The 18,505-nt window shown below is 40.7% G+C and overlaps 1 protein-coding gene across 6 annotated transcripts in view; it reads right to left on the bottom strand.

Annotated features, from left to right (window-relative positions):
* Positions 1-15,329, bottom strand: part of GNG12 (G protein subunit gamma 12) — a 67,229-nt gene extending 51,900 nt beyond the window's left edge. Inside the window, exons 1-2 of one of the 6 annotated variants that reach the window (XM_030572483.1) lie at positions 15,078-15,329; positions 7,096-7,164 (exon numbers count right to left, since the gene is read on the bottom strand). The gene's annotated coding sequence lies outside the window, so the exon portion shown is untranslated. Of the gene's footprint in view, positions 1-7,095; positions 7,165-14,433; positions 14,557-15,077 lie in introns of those variants that run through there. The other 5 variants (XM_030572485.1, XM_030572482.1, XM_030572484.1 and 2 more) reach the window with 5 other exon arrangements.
* Between the last annotated feature and the right edge of the window lie 3,176 nt (positions 15,330-18,505).

Below are 18,505 nucleotides of genomic sequence, written 5' to 3'. Positions count from 1 at the left end.
ATTTTAAACTTTGGCTCTCTGTCGTCACACTGTCAAAAAAGCAGCTTGCTTCTTTAATATTTGAATAATACTGGAGACTTAAACCTAAAAACTTTAAAAAAAACAAAAAGACCCTTACTCTTCTTTATTAGGTGAGAATATAATCTACAGGAATGAGCACAGGATTGGGACCCAGGAGCTCAAACAAATCATGGTCTGCCATTGATGTACTATAACCAATTCATGTAATACTTCTATTTCCCAGTTTCCGCATCTATAAAATGATATATACTTGCACCAGTCTTTACAATATCCCAGTGAGATAGGAAAGTCTGTACACTGCTGTGAACATTCAAAAAGCAATTTAGGTATCAAGTATTTCTATTAGACTAGCAACCAATATAATGCTGGTCTCATACTTTCCGCTGCCCTCCACAAAAATCTGAAACATCACTCTTTCCTCTCGCAGAGTCTTTCATACATTTTGGACACGTATTTAAATACTTACATAATAAATAATATGAATTTTTTTTGTGCAGAAGTAGAGGGCACTCACTTGGGAAGTACAGTATGCTACTAAGCAAGTGAATTTTGGGAAATTTCAGATCCATGTCAAAATTTTGAAGCTTAGATTCCATTTAAGAACCACAGGCACATTCAGGTAAAGTCTACCTGAATGTGCCTGTGATTCTTAAAAAAGTTCCAGTTAAAGAGGAATCTAAGCTTCAAAGTTTTGACATGGATCTGAAATTTCCCAAAATTCAAAGATGTTCAGATCTGGAGTTTGGAGCCATCTTTAATTCTCATTGTGCCATAACTTAGAATTCATCACACAGTTCAGCTGTTGTTACAGAAAATGAGAGAACACTGAGAAACTGTGTAGCAAAGACGGAAGTAACAAGAGACTTTACACTCTGAAGTGTCTCTCTGAGCCATTCCATATAATTTGCTTTTTTATTTTGTTAGTCCATGTGCACAGAGTACAAAAGGACAGTATTTATATCTCATGAATGGAGCCCATTTGCTATGATCTCCGAGTAACCACTTCTTGTTCTCCTTTGCCATTATTTCTACATCCTTGGGCAACATCAACCTGATACTAATGGATTTGTTTCTTAGCACTATTAACTGATAGGCATGACCAACAAAAGTGAATGGTGCATAGATAACATGGTACATAATGTTAGAAATCTGAATGAGAAGATTTTTGGCATTTCTGCTCTGCGTTTCTAGCTCTTGTAGCCACCCTAATTCTCACTGTGATGTGGCATCAGATAGTTGATACAACAAATTTACATGGGTTGAAGGACACAAACCACATTTATGTCCTTTTGATTGGTTAGAGGTTTTTCCCCCTAGTCATCTTTAATATGTTTTAAGAAATGGCTAAAAGGAAGAAAATGTGCTCTGTGCCACTCAGTTATGTAGTTGATGACTGGTCCTTTTCACTCTGCCAAGAAGACTTGCTGTACTTCCAAGAGAAACAATGGCTTGTTTAGGACCTCTCCCATGAACTCCTAGTGTCAATTATTAAAAAATGAAAAATTATATTTTTTAATTAAATTTCTAGCGCTTATGGCAAAGAACAAAACCTTCCAAATGTGAAGTGAGTGTGAACCAATGCATTTTTTTTTTGCCAAATCTGCATATAAACTGCACCACTGAGAAAGACCTCTGGGCAGGTTCTGTGACTATTCAGAACATTGTCATTTCAGCAAAATAGGTTTTCATTGAAACCAGAATGTTTTGTGAAGATGTATCAATCAGTTTCCAAGAAATGTTTGTCAGGATTCTGGAAGGTCTTTAGGTCTGGTGCACAGGAAGGGTAGGGGAGAGGGGGAGGAGGGATGTGAACAACACCTTTATTCACTGTAAAATAAATCACATTTAAATACATTCAAAATGTCATTAAATATGTTAAATATACATAAAGAAAGGAATAAATAGCAATAACCTCCCCAAAAACAAACATTACACATGGATCACTATGGTGTCACCAGAATCAAGTTTGCTCAAGACATCATTAATACATCAGATCAATCAAAACATATCCAGACTTCAAAGTGAGCTTATAAAAGGTAGCAAACCCACAGCCAGGCAACGATCAGCATGCAGAACATCATCCTCCAGCACATCACGCCCCTTTACCCCCATCACTTTGTCCTTGGGAAAGTTCAGAATGACTAGTTTGGCCTGATACAGTAACACCAGCACACATATAATAATAAGAAGAACAAACAAAAAAAACCATCCAACCAAACAAAAAAAACAGGCTGTGTATTGCACTCCCAGAATAAACTCAAGTTTGGAGAAAAACAGTTCCCAGCCATTGAAAAGCTACCGCAAAAAAAACAAAAAGAGATCAAATGGAAACAATTGAGGAAAAAATGAAACACTGTATCCAAATAGGATAGAATAGGATCTTGTAATTGGGAAAGAGAAGGGAAATAGGTCTCCAGTTCTGCACATCATGAAGGTCCCATTTCTTGGGCCGCAGGGTATTTACTACCCCATGACAACTGAGGGACAGCTCCTTCCCCTGGAAGCACTCCAGAAACCACTCAGGAAAATATCAGGACCAATAAGATCCTAGAAATATTTATAAAATGTAGACAACAGCCCATCTATTCCTGAGGCTTTGCCTGTAGAGAGCTGCTGGACCACAACAGGAGCTCCTGCAAGGACAGAAGGGCTCCAGACATTGTTGTTCCTCACTAGCGAGACAGGGCAACCAGTGGTGCAGCTCCACCATTGCCAGCATGGTCATAAGACTCAAGTGAGTACAAAGTACCACAGAAGGATACAGATGCTGTCTGGATTTCCACAGAATCAGATGTCAGACATGCCTTGGGCAGCTGGAGACAGTGACCCTGCTGACAGTCTGCAATGTTCCTCTCCAAACCAAGAAATTTCTCATGTCATGCAGCTGAGGGAAATGGGCCCAAACCAGAGCTTCCTGCAAGGTTCTCCAGCAAGCGCTCTGGAGGCTCGTATTTTGGATATCAGGTTCCCAACATCAAGGCTGCCATGAAGATCCATGATGTCCCATTCCAGGGCACACAGCATGACACAAGGCCCTTACAGCAGCCTGGGTGTAGTATTGGCAAAACAATTGGATTTGGACCTCTCATGTCCTGCCACTGTCTCAAGGATTCCTATAAGAACTTCTGCTGCTGCCGCCAATGCTCCCAAAACACAGCTAATGCCTGGGTGAAAATTCAGGTCCTGAAACAATTTGGTGATAAAAACACCAATGGGAAACACAAGCAGGATAGGGGACAGAAACACTGACAGAGACATAGTGATGGTCAGCCAAGTGAGTCGGAGACAAGCAGAACTGAAACAATCATACTGGACTTTACAGCATAAAAGCAATCCAGTCGAGCCCCCGAGATGCGGTTGAGGTGGCCTTTGAGCCAAAGTACTGCCTAACTCCCACTATCCACTACACTGAACACCTGTCCTTCTACAGTTTGGCACTGCTGAAGTACAGTACCTGCCACACTGAACTCCAAAGGACAAGGCTGCATATGATCCCTGGACATACACAAATCTTTAAGTGTCCCAGGACCTCACCTCCTCCTGTAGCTTTAAGAAAAACACCAAATATCACAAGACTCAGATAAAGTCAATAGAGCAGGCAACAATGCAATGGTAAACTTGACTTTGCATTCATTAACAATGGGGGCAAACAATGCTTAAATTGTCATTTGATTGTGAGTCAAGTGTTAAACACTACTCGTCCTCATCTACACTGACAGCAAAATCGTGCCTAGGTACCTAACGGTTGTATCCTGGTACAACCAAATATTCTAGTGAAGACAAGCTCATATCAACCTTGCTGGAAGTTTTAAGGAAGAGACCAACTTAAAGAAAAAAAGTGCCATCAAGACAGGAAAGGAAAGCAAGTGTAACAAAAGCAAGAGGGAGAGAGCAAGTTGGGTTTTTTTTAAAAATGTTTTAAATAGAGTTGACTGATATATTATTAGTTGCAGGGTGTATAGCAGCATCAATATTTTTCACCCTGGCTAGACTTACCTAATATCTATTAGCTTGAAGGTTAAATTTTCAAGCTCTATAATAAAGGAGGTTAAGTGAATTCTTATTTTGCTAAATCTTTATTATCTTTAAGAACTATACTGCACTACCATTTTAAAATGGTACATTAGAGATACATCTACGCTGCAAAATACCTGTGGTGTCAAGTCTCAGGATATGTCTACACTGCAATTAAAAACCTGTGGCTGGCCTATTCCAGCTGACTTAGGTGCATGGGGCTCAGGCTAAAAAGCTGTTTAATTGTGGTGTAGATATTCTGGCTCAGGCTGGGCTCTAGGACCTTGCAAAGCTTGGAAGCCCAAACCTGAACATCTACACCACAATTAAACAGCCCCTGAGCCCAAGCCTCACGAGTGTGAACCAGCTGGCACAGGCCAGCCGCAGGTGTTTCGCTGTGGTCAGAACTATCCTCAGAGTTCGAGTCAACTGACTCAGGGTCACAGGGCTAAAAATAGCTGTGTAGATATTCATGCTAGGGCTCTGACACTTGCTGCAGTGTTGTATTTATTTTTCTGTGTAGATGTACCTTAAAGTATTATAAATAACTATAATTGTCCAAATAAATGAATAAAGCACATTGTGTCTTTAGCATTAGCCTTCCTTTATAACATTTGTTTCTTTCCTGATTCATAATATTCAGGGATTTTCAATGGTCTCCCCAATCATTAATGCAAATTATTGAACTGCAGTCGTATGTGTGAAATTTTATAACAAGAATTCATATACATACATATGAGGTAAGTTTACACATACGAACTCATGTCTATATATTTATTAGGGCTGTCAATCGCAGTTAACTCGTGTGATTAATAGAAATCAATATATTTGAAAATGTAGAAAAACAACCAAAAAAATTTAATAAATTGGTATTCTATTGTTTAACAGTGCGATTAATCATGATTAATTTTTAATCATGATTAATTGCACTGTTAAACAATAGAATACCAATTTATTAAATTTTTTTGGTTGTTTTTCTACATTTTCAAATATATTGATTTCTATTACACAGAATACAAAGTATACTGTACTCACTTCATATTATTTTTATTACAGATATTTGCACTGTAAAAATGATAAACAAAAATGAGGTAAATTGAAAAATACTACCTTATTTTTTTCAGTGCAAATATTTGTAATAAAAAATATAAAAATTAGCACTATATACTTTGTATTCTGTTTTGTAATTGAAATCAATATACTTGAAAATGTAGAAAACACCCAAAATATTTAAATAAATGGCATTCCATTATTGTTTAACATTGCACACTTAATCTTTTTCATTGCCACTTAATCGCGATGAATCTTTTTAATTGTTTGACAGCCCTAATATTTATTTTAAAATTATATACTTACTAAAACCCATTCAATTATTTTTGCAAGTTTATACAAGTGCAATACTTTAAATATGAAAGCAGAGTTATTTTGTGAAAGACAAGTCAAAGATCTTCAAAAACTGCATCCAGAGTTTTCCAAGTTATGCTAAACTACTGCCACATTAGTCTATTTTAACTATGCTTCTGTAAACTCAAAAGAAAAAAAATGACTAATAATGGACTATTAACTATGTAAATCCAGCTCAGCAGGCTTATGCTATTAACACGGCATATGCTGCTTTGGGCAGATCCCTCTGTAGTCTTCCCTTTTCTTGAAAGAAAAAGAAAAACAAAGCAGCTGCAATGCAACACAAAATATTTACTCTTCTGCACCAAGTGTGGCCAAGGGGACTGCTCATGAAAGGCTTATTAACTTGAGTAAAGATTGCACCATTATTTCTGTTGTGTATTAATAACTCAAAGCAGAAATGAATTTGACAGCCACAGATGAATCTATACATTTCAGATGAAATAATATGGTCAACATTTCCATCTACCTTTACATAGATTCATATCAATCAAATGTGAAAACAATAGAACAAATAAATATTTGATAAGTGTAATACTTCCATTTTGCGTTATGCAAAATTCTCTAACTAAACTCCTGCTCCCTTAAAGTTATGTTTGAGATGTTAAGAGACATACAAACTGATATATACTATCAGCGTAAAATACCCGTCACACTTACTACAGCTAAAGTTTCTTTGCAAACATCCTAAAAACACACACAGTATTATTGCAAAAGAGCATCTTCCACAAATGCTTATTCTTTCAATTTAGGCTGATATGGACTGCTCTGCAATAGAATTTCATTTATTCCACTGAGACACAGAAGTCTAATAAATTGTGAATTCCTGTTTATGTAAGCTTGACTTAAAAAAATATAGAACGGAAATTTTCTTCCTGAAAAGCTTCATTACTTATTGAAATGATTAATGACTTAAAGCAATGAGCCAGTTTTAAGGATTTAAATTCATAAACACAGACAGTTCAAATAGCATGTAACTGTATATTCAACCAACTGTTAAGAAAATTTAAGCATGAAAATGTAACTATACAGAACTGAAATCTAAACATATCCTATTAGGGATAGGCAGTTTACAGAAAACATTTCTGGAGACTTCCTACAGTGCATTTAATTTTTAAATAAAAATGTTACAATTGATTTAAATGACTGGATTCCTGTCTGCTATGTACAAACAATTTAAAAACACAAATAGGCATTTGACAAAAAAGAAAAAGGATAATTTCTAACATCTATTTCAATTGATGGTCTCCCGCCTAGGATTGCAAGGCAAGACGTCACGAACGTGAAATAAATATATGAGTTTGTTCCACATTAGGATAAGATCCTGTAAATATTAACTGCCAAGTAATAGTACTTCCATTTAACTTGTTCACAGGATATGGCTTGCAGTGTTTTTTCTTCAACCAATGCCTACTAACTATCCACCAAGTCACCTTCTCTCCCCAGACTCAGTTATTAGCTACAGTACACAGTACTTTGGAAACCAATCCCTGCACCATTGCTCGCCTCCCACCCACCTACTATTTATCTAGATGTTGCAGGCCAACCAACACTTTAAGATGATCCAATCCTTTAAATCTAAATATGTAGCGTGTGCTGTGTAGGAAGGGAGCATTGCCTATTTTGGCAAAGAATAGAGTAATTTTGGATTCTAACCTTGGCTCTGCAACTCACTGGGTGACCTGGTAGCCAAATGAAAACTTCTCCATCTCTCAGCTGCTCCACCTTTAAATCGGACAAAATAAAACTTACACATACTATACAATTTAGTGCATGTTGAGATCTTTTGATGAAAGATAACATACAAGTCTTATATTATTCCATGCAGGGAACACTGGGCACAGCAAAATATGGGGATTGTACTGGCTGCTGTGCACCCAAAGAATTTTTATACCTTTTAAAAGAAATGTAAGTATATGTAAGACATCAGGAGGTTCTGATGGGAGTGAATGTTTTTAAATTACTATATATTTATGTCTATAGATAATGACACTGTTCCTTTAAAAAAAGAAAAAACAAACAAAAAAAAACAACTTACCTCCAGGAAGAAATAGAGAGGATACTCTACACTTTTAGAGAGACTTCCACCCAGGAACTCAACGCACTACACTCCTTTGAGTTAGGGTGGTCTCATGTGCAGGAGAGGAAACTGAGATGCAAGGAGATGCACAGTTCTGTGCCTTAACCACACACAAAATACTCATAAAATGACACACCCTACCAGAAAAGCAGTTTTGGCTTCTCAGATGAATATGTAATTGATGCAGGATGGTGGAAGTGGACTAGTGTTCATTTATAAGCAATTAGCTCCCATCATTTTATTAAAGCACAAAGATGAATGTCAACCTGGATCAAATTAGAAAGAGTAACTGAGTAAGACTAGATGATATAACTTTGATACCTCCACACAAGAACACTTATGCATTGCACAGTACATTTTCTTCTGGTTTTGTTCTATTTAATTGTAAAGCGGCCTTTCTACCACTCCCACTGGATGACTATTCTACACAGCAACAAGTCTCCTGGTCATAAAATTCCACCTGATATTCAGCCTGCATTTTCCAAATGATACCCAATTACTCCAATTATAGCCCCTTGAATGACAAAAAATTCTTTTCCCTCCTTGGTATTGACATCCTTCAAATACTTGCCTTTTTAGTATTTCCTCATTCACGCCTGATTCGGACACCCTCACTTATGCTGAGTAGTAATTTACTCTGCAAGCAGTTCAATTCAACCAGAGTACTTGCAGAGCAAGGTGCTCCTCAGTGGGAGTGCAGGTATCAGAATCTGGCTTGGAGGAAATCAATTCCTTTAGAACCATAATAATTGTGCCTCCCTCCCTCGAGTTTCTAGCAGTGAAAGGTAATTAAGGTTTATTGTTTGTAGTTAATCCTATATCAACACTAGGAATAGTATAACTCACCTTTACTATTTTGCAAAGGTGAGTTATACTATTTAATCTCAAATCGTTAAATGAAATGTACAGTTGCCTTTGAGCCTCAATACAAACTGCCCAATCTCCACCCATGTGAGAAAAGTTGTTCCAGATATTCTTTTCCTAAGAACACCTACCTGCATTAGCATTTGCAGATAACTATCTATTAAGAATGCAAGATCCAGCAGGACTTCATTTAACATGTTACAACTCCCTGTTTAACAAGGGTGGGTCACAAACAGCAAGAGGCTGATTCAGCAAGGAACTGAAAATACCAGTCTCTGCATCTATAAAGTCAATGTTTAAATACCAGCCCATATGAAAGAACGGGTTTTCTATATACATTACCCACCAAGATAAGATTCAGTTTTACATTCTCCAAACATCCAAGGATCTCACCCTTCACTTTAACTGTCAACTGTTACCAGATGTTGTATGACAGAACAGTTGTACATTAAGCAGAGTGAAAAAATTATGCTAAGAACAAGTTTATGACTAAAACTGAAACTAAATCATGTCAAAGTGAAATGTTTGTACTGCAAGTTTTAAAAAATATGGAAAAGGGATGGACAGAAAGATGGTGTAAACAGAACCAATTTGCTTTCTATTGCACAGCAGCCCAGCTGACATCTAAATAGCAGGCAATTGAACAACAAAACTTGTGTATTTCAGAGGGTTAAAACGCCATCCCCTCATCCCAAAAAAAGACATAAGTTTTGCTGCAACAAGTGCCAGTGGGAACACTGCATTGTCAGCAGGAGCACTCTCCTGCCAAAAACACAAATGCCGCTTATTGGAGGTGGAAGTTTTTTTAAAAAATCAGCAGGAGAGCTCTCTCCTGCCAATGAACAGTGGCTATACCGCACGACTTTTAGCAGCACGGCTGTCGCGACACAGACATGTCACTAAAAGCTGTGTAGTGTAGACATAGCCTAAGCAAATGTCCATTACATTAGAACATGATTAGAGCAGACTAAATAATCAATTTTTGGTTCAACAGCTGAACTGAAAAATCCAAAAAAATGCTGTTAGTTTCCAAACTAAGCTGATTTGTTTTCATTTCTTCCCCTTGCCAAAATGAGTGAGGGAAGGGAAGGGAGAAATCATTCAGGTCAATTTAACTCAACGTAAAACAAACCAACCAACCTGTCAATTTGACTTTTTTTTTTTTAAATCCTCAATTTTTTATTAGCTGAAACTGCAGTTTTTAGCAAATTTACCATTTGCCAAAAATGTTCACCCAGCCCTAAATGCAATCTCTTCAGGGCAGGGTCAATCTCTTATTAGGTGTACGTACAGCACCTAGCACTACGGAGCACTGATTTCAACTGGGGACCCTAGACACTACTATAATACAAATAATTATCATGATGGTGAAAAAGTAATTACTTAGGTCATATGTGCATATCATGTGAAATGAGCAGCTGTGCACATATACTGAAATGTTAGGTCACTTACACAATTTTCAAGAACTCTGGAGACTGGACTTTTCAATAGCAGATCTAGAGAGACTATTCTCATCAAACAATAACTGTCACTGTGTTTCCTTTCCCAATGTAATTGTGGATGATCCTATCATACCCCCTTTTTATGTGAATAATGAAACCATTCACAGATTACTAAACCCAGCAAGAGGCCACTTCAGCCAATAGGCCCGGGAACTAAGGCGGAGGATGCTGCAGCACCACCAAGGTTTTGTGCAGGGCCCCAGCCCCAGCTGTGGTCCCAGTCTCAGGCCCCTTACCCTATCCACATCCCCCCACCCTCCTGGAGCCACAGCCCAGTCCTGGCCCCAGGTCTGGGGAGAGGGGGCACGGACGGGGTAAGGAAGGTGCAAAGTAAAATGTTTGGGGACCACTGGCTTTCAGCACCCTCACTTTAAAAAGTATTCCAGTGCCACTGGTTCAGCAAGATACTCAACATGTACAGGTTGGCGGTGACTATACATTTGGAAGACAAAACAAGATGGAGAAATCTGCTAATCCACAAAGAAAATTCAGTGATTCACATAATTATATTAGTTGCACACTGGATTTAGTATAATGTATGTGAAAGGTGAGGTCTTCGGTAAACAACGGAGTGAAGAGGCACAGGAACCTGCAACATTTCCTCTCTCACAGTTTGCCATTTTTAGTCAGTACATATGACACTGCTCAGCCAATGGGTGTGCATGCCAAACTGGGCATGTCCACACTGATCAGGAACAGTAGTCCCTCCACAGGGTCAAAATGCTCCACAGCCAAGACTTAGCAGCCTCAAAGATGAAGCATCCCTATTAGCAGGTTTTAGAGGTGGATCCAAACAGTTATGAGTCCACCTGTCTCTCTCATCCTCAAAACCTACCCCTGCACAAGAAAGTATAGAGCCCCAAAGAGCTGTAAGTGCAACAGGTAGGCACTGCAGACTGCACAGGGTTCCACTGCATTCTGGATCTTCTGCACATCCAGAATGGAGGGGGGAAATCTGCCTATTATAGAGGAAAGCAGAGGCAGACATGGAAAGACAGACCATAAACAGCAGTCTATAAGCATTGCCTCCCTTTACCACTTTCTTGATATCCTCTATATTATTTTTCCAGTGAGAATTTTATATCCCAAAGTTTGTAAATGGGCTCCTAAATTTGCCATTTTGTTGCCAACTGTCATCATGAAACAAAGCAATTTGTTCACACTATCCCCTCCAACTAACTTAGTTGTTCTTCTGTGGGGAAAAAAATAAATCCTGAAACCCTCATTTGTTATATAGATACACACACAAAACACTACTACTATTGAAAGTCACTCACGGTAATTTTCATTAATCCTCTTTTAAACTCACTGATCGTTCTTATTAATCCTTGGAAGCCAGACACTGAAAAATGTTCACTTATCAAGCAAACCTTCCCTCCCCCTCACACTCATTTACACATCCAGTCACATGTACATACTGGTTTATAGTTAGGAAAAGAGGAATTGCCACATTGGTTACAGAATTATCCTATAGTCCATCTGAAATACCATTATGAACTCGGGCTAGGACTTCTCTACATGGGGAGTTATTCCAGTATAGCTATTTCTCATTTATTCTAGAATAAAGTTATCCACATATAGAGTTACCATGTCCCCACATGGATAGATAATCCACTTTAAATTCCTAAATTATTCTGGATTAATTTTCATATGTAGACAAGTCCTTAGAGAGCTTAGGTTTAGTCCATGCAATATCACCACACTCTGAGGGAAAAAAGCTGCCCGAGTCCAGCAGTAATAAAACTGGACCAAATCCAGAGAGACGCCAAACCACCTGCCGGTTTGGTTTCACTGGGAACTGCAAGTTCTCAGCCCAACTCAGGATTTGAGGAAAGACCCTGCTCCTTGCTCTCATGGAAGTTAATATATTTTATTATTGATTTCAATTTAAGAAGGTTCAGGCCATTGGTCCTTTATACACTAAAACAAGAGGGCCGATTGTCATTTTTATCCTTTATTTTACAAATGCAGATGCTAATTTCCTTTCTAGATGGCTCTAATCCTTTTATGAACCTTGCTAAAGTTACTTGTTTATTTCTGTGGCAGCGAGTTTCACAAGTTAATTTTATATTGCATAAAAAGTACTTTTAATTCATTTTAAAATTTGTCAATTTCATTTAGTCTGTGTTTGTTCTTGTATTATGAGATAGAGTAGGTCAGTTCATTAGAACCAGGCTGCTGGAATAATTCCTATTGGTTTGCTTCCACTGCAGGGTCTAACCAACAGACCAAGCATCAGGAGTTGGGGAGCTTTGCCTGTACAGCTACTGCCTTCTATAAAACTTAGTTGTTTAATATCTTCCAAGACAGACCCAATATCCCAAGAACACATAAGCCTGCTGTGGAGCCAGCACCCAAGATATTCCACAGGTTGTACTCTTAGAGTCACAGACACATTGTTTATGAGTTAGGCTCCAAGGTCCTGAGCTTTTGCAGGATCAGGACCGAAGACTTCAGACCTTTAGTACCCACAGAATTAGTTACTACATAATTACAAATCTGAATTATACATATTATTTAAAATGAAACCAATAGCTGAAAATGTATGTTTGTATAACTCAGTATCTGTGCTAAAAGATTAAAATAGAATTAATGTATGTATACTGCGAGACAGAAATGTATCCTAAGAAGAGTTGAAGTTAAAAGTCTCAAAACAATTTTGAAGTGTTTCATTACTAAATGCATGTACCTTGATTAGCTTTATAATTGTCCAGATAAGATTGCTTTATTGCACTACTTAATTTCTAAGGGAAAGCAATTCATGAAATGTATTCTGACACTTTAGCACTTGATTAAATATATACAATTGGGGGCAGAGGGGGGAGAAAGAGATGAAATAGGGGATTTAGAAGTCATTGACTGTATATTAATCCTTTAATCTCATTTAGTTTGTGATGAACCAGCACAAAGTACTACTACTATACCATACTGATCACTTACTCATGGTGTTTTATTTTCAAGCTGATCTGCAATTAGCATAAATATAAACTAATAACCTATTATGATTAGCTCTAAATTAATTGCAATATTGGGGAAAATGTGATAAATCACTTTAAATATTATCCTATACATAATGCTAAAAATACAATTCAAACATTATCTAGATGGATGTTAAAGCATTTCTCTCATTAAAAACATCAAGAATATTAGCCTGGCATATGATATTGCAGTTTAAGAATACATATAAATTCATTTTAGTCATAAGACAAGTCACAAGTTTTGGTGAGGCACATTTTGACTAATATTGTTAATATAACATGTTTCTACTTCAGTGAACTAATTAGACTCAATCTGCAACTTGTTGCATGAAGACAGACTACGAGACCAGCATAGAGCCCCAATTAAGTCCTTGTCTGCCCACACAAATAGTTGCAGGACTGGGGCCTTAATCAGCACAACTTTCTTTTGTGGAATTTTGTGATTCCCACTTTATAGATGTGGAAAATGAGACACAGCTTTAAGTGATTTGTTCATGGCCATACAGCAAATCAGTGTCAATGCTAGGATTAGATTGCAGCAGTTTCTGACCCCAGCCTCATGCTCAGATCACTAACAAACACTATAAATACATATAGAATAAAAATTAATCACAATGGATGGACAAGGACACTTACTCCAAATATGTTTTTGTTTAATAAGAATTTTTATAGCTACATACTCAGTGTATTTTTTTAATAAATGAGTGAGGGTTTTAGTAGGGATATGTAACTAACTGAAATTAAATAAAATCAGTCTAAATATATGTTGGCTTTAATGCAAAGTTGTTTTAATGAATTTGTGGGTGAAGATAAAAAAACCCACAAACTTGCTAACTAAATTGTTTGCTGATTTAGATCTGTCATTATCCGATTTATCCATTCACTTCTGCAGCTGAAACACCAGAGACTGCTACTCACAAGCATAAGATGATGTGCAATATTTCAAAGGTTTAGTACACTTTAAAGGCAGAGCAAAACTTTCTCTTAAAACAAATACACTTTTTGACATCAGCTAAGATTCTCTATAGGCAGTACACCAGCCTCTAAACAACTGTCATTACACTAGTGACTGTAAACATTATGTCCTCAAAAGCAGCACAGGGCATAGGGGATAAAGAGGTAATAAGGATGAGAAGTAAGATAACAGAGTTTAGAGCCAGATGGAATTTTCAACAAGTTACATGTTTCCTTCCTTCTCAGCAGCAAACAAGCCAAACATGGCAAACACTAAACATGATAGGACATGTTAATTAACTCCCTTCTTTCTTTCTGTTACCATATTTCTCTTGACTAGTTTTGCTAGTCTATTCACCTGGGGAAAAATATAGTAAATATTCAATAATAAAGTGGCAACTATCACCAGACAATGTGTTCTACCATAGTTTTAAGTCTTGTCATATCTTGGTTGTCAATGGGAACAATTATTTCCTTTTCCTACCTGTAACAGTATCAAGGACTATTACAAAAACAATGAGGAGCTCGGAGGCACCTTAAGGTGCCACCGGACTTCTAGTTGTTTTTGTGCATAAAGACTAACACAGTTACCCCCCTCTGATACAAGGACCATTACCTGATAAATGTAGCAGTATCACAAAGATAGGGCAGAAGGTGTTTGAGCAGGGCTGATTCAAATCTAGGGAAGTGGCTGAAGAATCAGCAGCAAGTGAAAAACTAGACTAGCCAGCCAAGATAGGTGCTATTTCCACACCTGCTGGGAAGTTCCTGTAATAAGTCACTCCCAGTACCCTGCCAGCACTTCCAACTCTGGCACTCCTATAAGCAGGCGCAGACTCCATGCAGGGAGAGGAGTTCGGGAATCATTTGCCCTGGACTAACCACACTGGAGGAGCATGTGAATATCACCCCTCGCTCTCGCGTGTGTGTGGGTGTGGGAGGGGTGTCTCAGGAGTCACCTCGGCTCTCCCCCAGTGCCAGCCACGCTGGGTGTCTCGGGAGTCACCTTCCCCAGGGCCAGCCTCAGCAGAGCGGAGGGGGCGGGCGGGAGGTGGGGGTCTCAGTCACCCACCACACCCGCCGAGCCAGACACGCCTGGGGAGGGCCACAGCGGAGACCGGCCGCACGGGCACAGCGCGGGCCCCTGCTCTGCTGGGCGCCGTCAGCCGCGATTCCCACCCCGCCCCAGCGCGTACGGGCGGGGGGGCTGCCCCGAGCCGAGCCCTTCCCCTGCCCCCGCGGGTGGGCCACCGCACTCACCGCCGGGCGCCGCCGCCGCCCTCTCTGCCGGGACTCACCCTCTGTGGGCGACCGGAGCTGGCCGACCTCTCACCCGCTCCTCCTCCCGCTGCTGGCTCCGCCTGGCCCCGGGCGGGGGAGGCGGCGGCGCTGGCCGGGCCCGGAGCTCTCCCGCCCGCCACAGGACCCAGGCTTTGCCGTCGGCCGAGCCAGGCGGGGGCACGCCCTCGCTCAAGGGGGCGGGGCGCTGCCTGCTGGCCCCCTCGGGTGGGAGCTTCACCAGGTGACGCTGCGCTGCCCCCCGCCCTCACACCGCCCCGGTACCAGGGATCCCTCCGCCCCCGTGCCAGGGAATCCCCACCCACCACGGCGTCATAACCCCCGGCATCACACGGCCCCTTTCCTCACTCCTTCATATCGCCCCCTGGCGCCATCCGGCCAGCTAGGCGGTCGCCTAGGGCGCCAGGATTTAGGAGAGTGGCATTTTGCGACTCTCGGCGGCAATTCTGCAGGCGGGTCCTTCACTCGCTCCGGGACCCGCCGCTGAAGTTCCCAGAAGACCGGGAGCGCGGAAGGACCTCCCCCGCCGCAGAATTGCTGACGACGACCGGGAGCTCAGAAGGACCCCTGCCTAGGGCGCCAAAAACCCTGGTGCGCTCCTGCACACAGCTGCAGTACCAAAGCATCACTCTGCCCCTCCACCCCCACACACTGCCCCACATCACACCCTCATACTGCCCCAGTGCTAGAGCATCACTCCACACACACCCCCGACATGGTCTCACACAACCCGTGTCAGGGCAGCCCATACACTATGCCAGTGGGTCACACTGCCCCCAGCAGTGCTCTCACACCACCCCAATGCCAGGACATCTCACCACCCTCCACCATGCTCTCACACCAACCCCACTGCACCATCACACTGCCTCAGTGTCAGGATTCATACCACTCCTCCACACCCTCAGACCACTCTCGTGCCAGGGCATCTCACCACTCCCACAACACCCCATGCCCTGCCCCAGTGTCAGGGGGTCATACCATCCCCACCACCATGCCCTCACACTGCCCCAATGCTAAGGCATGATAGCGTGTCCCGCCCAACGCCATCATACCACCCCGGTGCCAGTACGCATCCTATTCCCCTATATCCTCACACTGCCCCAGTGCCAAGGGCATTATTCCTCTACCATGGTTACTGGTTCTCTGCAATATTGCTCTGCTCAGTGTTCGCAGAGAGGAAAGCATAGCAAAGCTTGTGACGAAATTGCATGATATGCCACATCTACTATTAAATAAAGACTTGTTTAATCCATCAACTGGGCGTCTGCCCTCACGTTGCCCATTGTGGATAAGATTACCTGGCGAGGGATTTATAATAGAGGATGAGTGGTGAGCTTCCTGGTCCACAGAGAAAATGACAATTATCTTTTCTGAGACCCCACTCAACGTCAACCTAGGGTTGATTTACCACCAAGTCAATGGAGCCTTCTGAGCCAGTTTCATACTGGACATGGAATTTGTGCTGCAGCAAAATTTCAGCGGTGTTTCAGAGACAGTCCACTATGTCAATGTGGGCAGCCCCAAACCATGACACACATTGTTGAGGACTACAAAATGACTCAATTTACCGGAGGTCTTTGTGCCTTGAACCTAGTTCATAAGAATGCTGTGGCTTGGCTTGACCAGATTACATACATCAAATAATAATAGTGCCAGGGTGTCACTCCACCCCACACACACCACCCCTATGCCAGGGTATCACTCTACCCCCTCCATGCTCTCACACCACCCTGGTGCCAGGGTGTCACACTGCCCACTAGTGTGTGTGAGAGAGACACAGAGAGAGAGCACACTTTTCCTAAATCTTGTCACTCAATGAAGCCAAATTAATTGGAGCTGTAACTCAATTGTTTTCAATGCAGTTAGAACAAGGATTATTTCCCTCCATATGTTCAAACAAATTTAGGGTTGAGCAATACAGAAGGGAAAATATCCAGTTGCTGCTTTTAATTTAGCTTTCGACCAAATCACTAACCACAGCCCAAATAAGTCTTTGTCTCTGCTCTGGAAGGACCTAATTCTGAGGAGTTCAGCACTCTCGACTCCCACTAATTTAAAGGAAAGTTGATGGAATTCAGCACCCTACAGGAAGTGCTCAGCACCTTAAAGATTAGGCCTGGAATGTGCAAGGACTTGTCTTCGCCCAAACTGGTAAAACTTGCCTTTACTTGTGATTAGCTACTTTGACACTATGAGTTACTCAAAAATACATTTATTTCAAGAAGCAAGGAAGAGCATCTGCTTAAAGTTTTCTAAAAAGTTATCATTTGCAAGCCAGAATCAGGCACGTTATAACACATCACATTCAACTTTGTATTTAAAGGTGGACCTTCCTTAACACTATATCAAAATAGAAAAAAAAAAGTTTGTAAAGAACACCCAAAGATATATAGTTTGATTTTTACACTTTGCTATTAGTAAAGATATTTATGTTTTGAAAGAAAGCTTCTCTCTCATGTCCTAACTAAGCCTTTTGTTAGGTCCTGCAGGGAAGTCACAGTCCCTAACATTAAAGCTGAAATCGCCACATACAAAATGTATTGTGATGTCACAAATTCAGTATCATAGGCCAAATTCTGCCCTGATTTGCACCCACGCAGCTTCACTGGGAGGAATTTGGCACTATGGGTAAGATGAAAGAACAGACAAGTTGTGAAGGAGAAAAAGCTGTTTTACTACAAATGGCTTCTGTAGTTACCAAACAACATCATGTGCAGGATAGACTCTGCCACTAGAGAACATATCAGTTGTGAAACAGATATTTTAGCCAAAAGGCGAATATGAAATTAATGCAGAATGTGTCCCTAACCTGCCTGAGAATGAATCCATCAATAGACTCCTCAGTTGTGGTGGGCAGAAGAAAGCACTGAGTTTGCAGCTATGGTGCAGTACACTTAGTTTGAAAGTACACACCCTACAGTTCGTCAACTCCGTTTGTAGTTTAGGACTGTTCTTAGATTCCTCACTGATGCTAAGATCTCATGTAATTGAAAGTATTACTCATAGATGCTATCATTTTCAGCTGGCTAGGAGACACCATCACATCCTGACCTTGGTTATTCATACTTTTGTCATGTCCAGTCTGGACTACAGCAGTGTCAGAGAGTTTGGGGTGCAATCCAGACCAGTGAGGGGTTGTGTTACTTCTTACCCTGTAACCCTGAGTATCCCACGATGCTTTGCCACTGTAGCTCCCAATCTAGGAGCCATCCGCTGACTTTGAGGCAGTAGGTCAGAGCCCTCTTTCCTAGACAGGGCATCTGCCACCATAGTTTTTCTCCTTTATATAGAAAAAACCTGTTTGTCACCTTTGTCTGTTTATAGTCTCCTGGACATATCATCAGAGAGTATCCATGATTTCACCTACCGAGGTGTTACAAACATTTTAC

The sequence above is a fragment of the Gopherus evgoodei genome, chromosome 8, assembly GCF_007399415.2.
Source record: "Gopherus evgoodei ecotype Sinaloan lineage chromosome 8, rGopEvg1_v1.p, whole genome shotgun sequence".
Lineage (NCBI taxonomy): Eukaryota > Metazoa > Chordata > Testudines > Testudinidae > Gopherus > Gopherus evgoodei.
This window is presented reverse-complemented; position numbering and strand designations above follow the sequence as displayed.